This window comes from Macrotis lagotis, chromosome 5, assembly GCF_037893015.1.
Source record: "Macrotis lagotis isolate mMagLag1 chromosome 5, bilby.v1.9.chrom.fasta, whole genome shotgun sequence".
Taxonomy (NCBI): domain Eukaryota; kingdom Metazoa; phylum Chordata; class Mammalia; order Peramelemorphia; family Peramelidae; genus Macrotis; species Macrotis lagotis.
Window position 1 is genome coordinate 217,346,195 of NC_133662.1, and position 7,750 is coordinate 217,353,944.

At 45.5% G+C, this 7,750-nt stretch overlaps 1 protein-coding gene across 4 annotated transcripts in view; it reads right to left on the bottom strand.

The window, feature by feature from the left end:
* The window catches only part of SLC16A1 (solute carrier family 16 member 1), a 34,683-nt gene extending 31,341 nt beyond the window's left edge, over positions 1-3,342 (bottom strand). The window contains exon 1 of one of the 4 annotated variants that reach the window (XM_074188458.1): positions 3,200-3,342. The gene's annotated coding sequence lies outside the window, so the exon portion shown is untranslated. The other 3 variants (XM_074188461.1, XM_074188460.1, XM_074188459.1) reach the window with 3 other exon arrangements.
* Between the last annotated feature and the right edge of the window lie 4,408 nt (positions 3,343-7,750).

A 7,750-nucleotide genomic window follows, 5' to 3' on the forward strand; every position in this document is an offset into this window, starting at 1 on the left:
TACACCTACTTATATATATATATTACTGGAATAAGAATTTCAAATTATGGTTTTTAGATTAATTTTCTAGGTGAACATATTTTTAATTGTATTTAATTGTTCCCTAATTGTTACCCATGTGTATTGTCCTAAATAGCTTAATTTTATATCTCCAAAAGACAAGTATTACTTTTGTTTTCTGTACTGCTATGGATATTCAAATTCAACAGCAAATTTTAAAAAACTAAACACCTACAACTCTATGGAAAGTAAAATGAGAAAGTGTCTCCTTGTTCTTAAGTTTACAAACTAGCAAAAAACTCACGAGATTTATAAAGACCTTTTCTCAAAACAATCCTGTCAGATAGGCCATACAATAATTATTCCCATTTTACAGATGGGAGAAATTGAGGCTTTAAAATGTTAAACTGACTTAACCATGGCAACAAATGGGACTCAATGCAAGTCTTCAAACAAGTTCAGTCCTTTGTCTATTATGCAACACGCTCCATTGCCTCTCAAAAAGTATAATAGGTACAGAAAATAAGAGCAGAATCTAAAAAATTTCAGGAAGATCTGAAACCTGGGAGTGTGGGAGAAATTTTTTCATTTAAAGGGAAAATTTTTTTTAAAATTCTTGATGACTTTTAAAGTATTTTAAAGTATTCTTTACATTTTCCATGTAATGTTGTTAGGGCTAGAACACAAAAATGTATTGTATACTTGCTTTGCTTGCAATTTTATAATTTCTAGTATGCTAAATTAAAATTATAGTTGCAAAATAATAAACACCAATTTATACAACTATAAAGGTGGTGAAAATAAAAAAAAACAGTAAGCAATAAAGCCAGACTGCTTTACTATTGTTCTGGCACAGATAATTATTCTCCAAAAGTGGTGATGTGCAAAGTTAATTTAAGAAAGCCCTTTCTGCAAGTGGCAATAGCACAAGTTGGGGAAGCTGAGGACTGTGGGATCCCGGGAATTCAGAGAGGTCCAAAGCTGATCCATGAGCACTCTATGTTGGTTCCAGGAGCAGGGAGCCACCAGGTGGCCATGGAGGGGAAATCAGGTTAGGTCAACCAGACAAAGAGACCACATTGATGGGAGCAGCAGAATCAGACCCATGAGGGGCTGCTCTATTTCCAGACAGGCTAAGAATGGGAGAAACATAAACATACACACCATACACACACACACACACACACACACACACACACACACACACACACACACACTTTATTAAGAGGCACTATATATATATATATATATATCCCTTTACATATATAGTATAAATTTATTTCTCATTTTAAAACACTAAAAATAGAAACCTAGATTTGGCCAACATTATTGATAAAAAACAGTATGTACTTTCTTTATTGGAACCATACCTAGAGATTTAGACAAGCTATCATTTAATTTTCTTGGAAGTTTAAAAGAAAAAAAAAAGGTTGAATTCATTTAGCTTTTCAGGGAACAAAGATAAACTCTGACAAAGATAAACACAGAACCACAACTGACTGAAGTAAAAGGCACTCTACTTGGGAATGCTTATCCTTCCTTTCCACAAAGAACATATCTTTTCTCCTTGGATTGTCTATAAAATGTTGGGGGTAAATTAAGTTTCCTGGAACTTTCATCCTCCAAACAGAACAATCCTCTTCAGACAAGTAACTCTAATAAATAAAACCTCTAATAGCTATCCACTGACTTTCAACAAATAAGTTTCACCTAGAAGTCTTTCTTAGGAAAGAATGTTAAAGCTTTATTTTTGTGGGAATAAATATACTTACAAACTATGAAAGAAAACACTTGTGTTCCATTAATGGTTGCACATTCATTCCTACCAGATAAAGAATTCTCTCATGTCTTTGCTTCAGGAGGGCCACGATTTCACTGGCATAGGTATTTACTATTTTGCTACTCCCATGAAGACTAAAGTCTCTCCACACTTGAGTAGCCATCTTCACAAGTTTTTGTGGCCAAAAAAAATTCATCATCTAGGAAGGGGGGGGCAGTATTTTTGGTAATTAAAAAACAAGTTTCCAAAGAATCAAGATGGTCCTTGGAGGGCAGATAAGACTAATCAGCACCATTCTAGCCCAGTCATGCTTGTTGCTCTGCTTATTTTTCATAGCCTTTGGTTTTTGAGTCAGATTCATAAGTAATCTACCTCATAAATCAATGAATATTTGCATAACAAACTGGTACAACTCCCATATGACACAGCAGGCCAGACTTTTCAGTGTTGCATCATAGCCCTGGGCTAACTTCCCGAGTGGAGGAGAAAAAAGAGGGAAAGAGAAGAGCCGGTGGATCTTAGTGAAGCAAAAAAGGTATGGGGTAAAATATTGACTGTTCAATCTGGTTTCTAATGGTTAGAAAGGCTAGATGGATCACATGTATTTTAAGGTAGCATCATAGCATTCTCTTCAGTCCCCTGTGATGCTTATGCTTCTCCTGGGCCCCCCAAAAGGGAGTTTCAAAATCAATGGGTTAAAAAAACATAAGGTCTAGCCTACCCCTACATTTCGTATATGCTCTAAGCAAGCTTTTCAAGGACCAAGCGACTTCTCGAAGGTTCCCGTATTCCAAACAGTTTAAATTCAAAGCAGGACTTCCATTCAAGCACTTTGCTCATCTTTTCTGAATGAAGAAGGGTCTTGGTAAGGTCAGGCCGGGGTGGGGTCCATTCCCTCGTTGTAAAACCAAGGGTTCGGCCGCTGCCCCCCGGGGGCTCGGGTCCAGGTTTTAGCCAAGTCCGGCCCTGAGGCTGCCCACTGGCAGGACTGGAACCCGCCTCCGCCCCGTTCTGCCCCCGGGCAGGGCGCAAGCCTCTCCTCACCCGGCATCGCGCGCTGAGGAGGGCGGAGGGGCCCCCCGGCCCGGGGTGCCGCCAGTGGGCACCAGGCCAGGCCGGGGCTGCGGACAAGGCTCCCGAGGGGCCCGGCTGGGTGGCCTTGGGCCAGTCACGCTGCCCACCGCCTGGGTGGCACGAAGGGGGGAAAAGCCCGGCCGGGGCGCCGAGCCCGGGCCCGGCCTGGCAGGCCCCCCACGGGCGGCCCCGCACGGCCCCCCCGGCCCCGGCCAGCCCCGGGGCGCCACGTGGACGCGGCCGGGCCGGGCCCTCCCGGGCTCCACAGGTGCCGGCGCCTCGTCCCGGCCCGGGCGTCGGGGCGCCCCGTCTCCCCCGCACCCGCACCGGCCGTTGCCCACTAACCGTTAGGTGCGCGGCCGTGGGGCGGCCCCGGCCCGGCTCCGGCGCGTCCCTCGCTCCCCCGCGGCGGCGTCGGCGGCAGCCCCGAGCCGCAAGGCGCCCTGTGCCCGCTCCGCGCCCGGCGCTGCCCGGCCGGGCTTATAACGGGCCCGCGGCGGGAGCGCGCGCGGGGGCGGGGCCTGCCCAGCCCCCCGCCCCGCGCCGCCTCACGTCCGCATCCCCCGCACGCGGCTGCCCGCGGCCTGGCCACGTGACCCCGGGCCCGCGCCCGGGCCGGGCCGGGCCCCCCGCGCCGCCCCCCGCGCCCCCAGCGCCCGGGCCGGGCCGGGCTCCCGCGCCGCGGGCACTCCTCCAGCCCGGCCCCGCCGCGGGGCACCCGCTGAGACGGGGGGGGGGGGGGGGGGGGCGGGCCGGAGGGCGCCGGAGCCGGAGCCACCGTGGCCGCGGGGCAGGCGGGCAGCGGGGGCGCCTCCCGCGCCGTGGGCCCGGCACCGCCCCGAGCCAGGAGGCCCTTTCTGGCGGGAAAATAAGCCGGCCCTCGGAGGGGGCCGCGGCCCGGCCCGGGGCTCTGCCCAGTCAGGACAGCTGAGACCGAAGCCCGCCGCCGGCCAGTGCCACACCGTGGCCTGGCACGCGGGACCAGCCGAACGCTGCTGCCCAACAAGCACCAGCCTTTGGCCTTGGCCTCTCGCTTTACTTTTTAAAAAAGAGTTTAATTCCTGGGCGGCTAGGTGGTGCAGTGGATAGAGCCCCGGCCCTGGAGTCAGGAGTGCCTGAGTTCAAATCCGACCTCAGACACTTAATAATTACCTAGCTGTGTGGCCTTGGGCAAGCCACTTCACCCCATTGCCTTGCCAAAAAGAAAAAAAAAGTGAATGATTCAGGGGATAGAGCACCCAAAAAAAAGGTTAATTTTTATAAGTGGAATGTCTCTATATTTAGATAGAGTTCCTGATGAAACACGTTCAAACCCAAAACTAATTAATGCTTACCTCATCATGTCCAAATTCTACCTATTTCTTTTTTGCTTTAGATTCTAAACCTTTAATTTAATCAAACCCTATGAGGACCTAGGAGTAATAGCTAGTAATCACATAACATTTAATAAATTAAACTTCTTTAAAGTTCTCTTTATTTGAACTTCAGCTCTGAGCTCCTGGTAAGATCCTCCCTGGATACCTGAGAAATGCCTCAGCACGACAGATGTGGGTTTTAATATGAATATCTTCTCAGCAGAAAAGTAACTAGAAATGAATGGCAAACCCCAGTTGTGACTTGCAATTCTCTGATGCAGATAATCATTCTAACTCACCTGGGCCAGGGCCAGGTCTCCATGTCTCTCTCTCTCTCTCTCTCTCTCTCTCTCTCTCTCTCTCTCTCAGGTTTTTGCAAGGCAGTGGGGTGAAGTGGCTTGCCCAAGGCCACACAGCTAGGTAACTTTTAAGTGTCTGAGGTCACATTTGAACTCAGGTCCTCCTGACTCCAGGGCCAGTGCTCTATCCCCTGTACCACCTAGCCACCCCATCTTTGTATCTTTATCTTACTGTCCTTGACTCACTCCTCCCACTCCTCAAGTCTTCTGTTGATGTGAATTAAAATACATTCATTTAAGACATAAGACCATTTTGCTCTAAGTGCTATTCTCCAGTGATGGTATTGTTCAGTCCCACCCTCATGACCAACCCCACTATGGGTTCTCTTGGCCCTGGAGTGGTCTGCCTTTTCTGATCAGCCATCAGAGGTTAAGTGACTTACCCAAGATCACACAACTAGCAAGTGTCTAAATCTGGATTTGAACTTGGGTCTTCCTGACTCAAGGCCGAATTCTCTGTTTGACAGAGCCACCTTCTCTCCAGTGTTTAGACTACAATATGACTCACCTCTCCTGTAAATTTGCTAAACTGTAAAAGATTGACCCAGAACACTGAACAATCCCAAGGCCTCAAAGACTGGGATTGCTGCAATTGTATATTTAGCCAACAACCCTGGGGTGTGAAAACTTTCTCCCAGGAAGCAACTCTAACTCATTTTACAATGAGGCAGAGTGTAGAGGTTGTTACATCAATGTAGGGAAAAAAGCACCCACTTTGAGCAAAGGCCAGAAAAAAAGGGAATACCACCCCATTTGCTGATTCTTTTGTGGATTTGGTCAGATTTTGTCAACCCTGTAGGTATCTGATATTTTCTATTCATGGGTCCACCTCTTTTTTGAGGTCAGAAAAACCTAAAATTTGGACAGCCAGATGGAACAGTGCAGACTAAGGAAGACCTGAGTCTAAATCCAATCTTCAACACTGGTTGTGTGTGAGACCCTGGGGGAAATAGCTTGATCTCCACAGTTTCTTCTTCTTTAAAATGTAAATCAGTACAATAATAGGTTGCTATGGGGCTCAAGTGAGACATTTGTAAAGTCCTTTACAATGATTACTGGTTATTACTACTAGAGTATTGGGTCCTTATAGGATCCAAATTGGATAAATTAAAAGTTTAAAATCTAAAACAAAAAAGAAATAGGCAGAAGAATTTGGACATGATGTGGCAAGCATCCTCTGGAATTTAGTCTTAGAAAGTTGCCTAGGACCTGAACAGATTTTAGAGGTTTCTCCAAAATAATATGGCTAAGATGTCTCAAGAGGCAGGAAGTGAATGCTGTTATTGTGGACCCGAGACAACTTCTAACCACAGCTCCACACTTTCTCAGAGGGAAAACCATTATAGGTTCTTAAAAATAAGGGGCTCATTCAGAGAGCTCAGACAGCCCAGGGAGACCAGCTATGGACAATGCTATCCCCCTCCAGAGAAAGAAAAAGCAAAACCAAACAAAATCCCACAATCTGAATGAACACTATCTACATACTCACTTTTTAAAATTTTCTCATATATTTCTTTCCTATCCCAAGAATTTCTTTTTCCTTAATTCTAATACCAAAAAGGACTAATCTGTAAACAAGTTAGATACAAATATGTATGTAAAATATTCACCTGACTGTTCATGCTGGGGGAGGGAGGAGATAAGGAAGATGGAAGGAATCAGGTCACTTAAAAATATGCATATGCACGTGGAATGTTGAAAACTTTCTCAACATGTGATTAGAAAAATAAAACATCGATTGGGAAGAAACTGAGCTGCTCTCCACAAGAGAAGTATTATTTGATGAATGGAGGATTGCAAAACAGAAGAATGGATTCTTGCCATCAACAAAAATATTTACCACAAAAGTTTATCCGTTGCTTGTGTGTATGGCTCTTCATTACATATTAGACAGTAGGAGCTCAGTTCTATCCAACAGGCGAGATAAGACAGCAACATTTACCATAGAATGTAACTAGAAAAGGTACAGAATGCTACGAGGTGGAGCAGGCTGGGGGGAAGCAGCCTGGCCGGTTAGGTTGGTTGGAGAAGCAGCAGAAGAGGGAAGAGAGTAGAGAGTAGCTTAAGTAGTTTGCAGGAATGCCTTCTTTCTACTCAACGCACAATGAAGATGGCAGCTACGCTAGAACGAGAGGGCCTCGGACTCTAGAAGACTTGAAGTGACTCCTCCAGTTCCTTACAGACTTGGTGAGTCATTAACCTATCAGTGCCCTTAGGCAACTCAAAGTCTTAATAACACTATTGAGAAGAGATCAATTTGCATCAGTAGAGGAAATTTCTTGGTGGAAATTCCCCATCCAGATGAAATAACAGAATAGGAAAAAGAAAAAAGGCAGATAAGAGATGCACAAAGTTGATAAGAGAGGAAGGATATGTAACAGCAAAAGCTATATGAGTCCAAAATGAGGAGGAAGCAGAATCATAAAATCAAAGAACTTGAGAACTGAGAAAAGTATCCACTTGGGGATCATCTAGTCCAACTCGTAAGTAAAAATAATTTAAATTTATTGAGTTCTTAGTATATGCTAGGTACTGTTTTATGAGCTGGGGTATAAAAAAAAAAGACAAGAGAGTCCTTGCCCTCAAGGAGCTCACAGTCTAAATGGGGAAAGAAACAGGCAAAAAAATATATATACCAAGCAAGCTATATACAGGATAAGTTGGAGATAATTAACAAATGGAATGCCCTGGAATTGAGGAGTTGGGGAAGACTTCCAGTGAAGGGGGTATTTTGATTGGGACTTAAAGGAAACCAAAGAGATCAGTAGTTGAAGTGGAGAAAGGAAAGCATTCCAGAGGATTCCCTATATTGGGGAATGACCAGGAAAAAATGTCTAGAGCTGACAAGTTGTCATAAAACAGCCAGGAGGCCAATGCTACTGGATCAAAGAGTATGTACATGGAAATGTAGGAGGAGATTAGGTTATAAAGGATCTTGAACGTCAAATGCAGTATTTTGTAGTTGATCCTGGAGATGATGGGAAGCCCCTAGAATATGGGGTGGGGGAAGATGGGAGGGACATAGACAGACCTGTGCTTTTATCCATTACATGAAGGATGGAGTACAGTAGGGAGATATTTGAAAAGGGCAGATCCACTAGCAGCTATTGCAATGATCCAGGCAAGAAGTGATGAGGGCTTGCACCAGAGTGGGGCAGAGTCCAATGAGAAAAGAACAATAT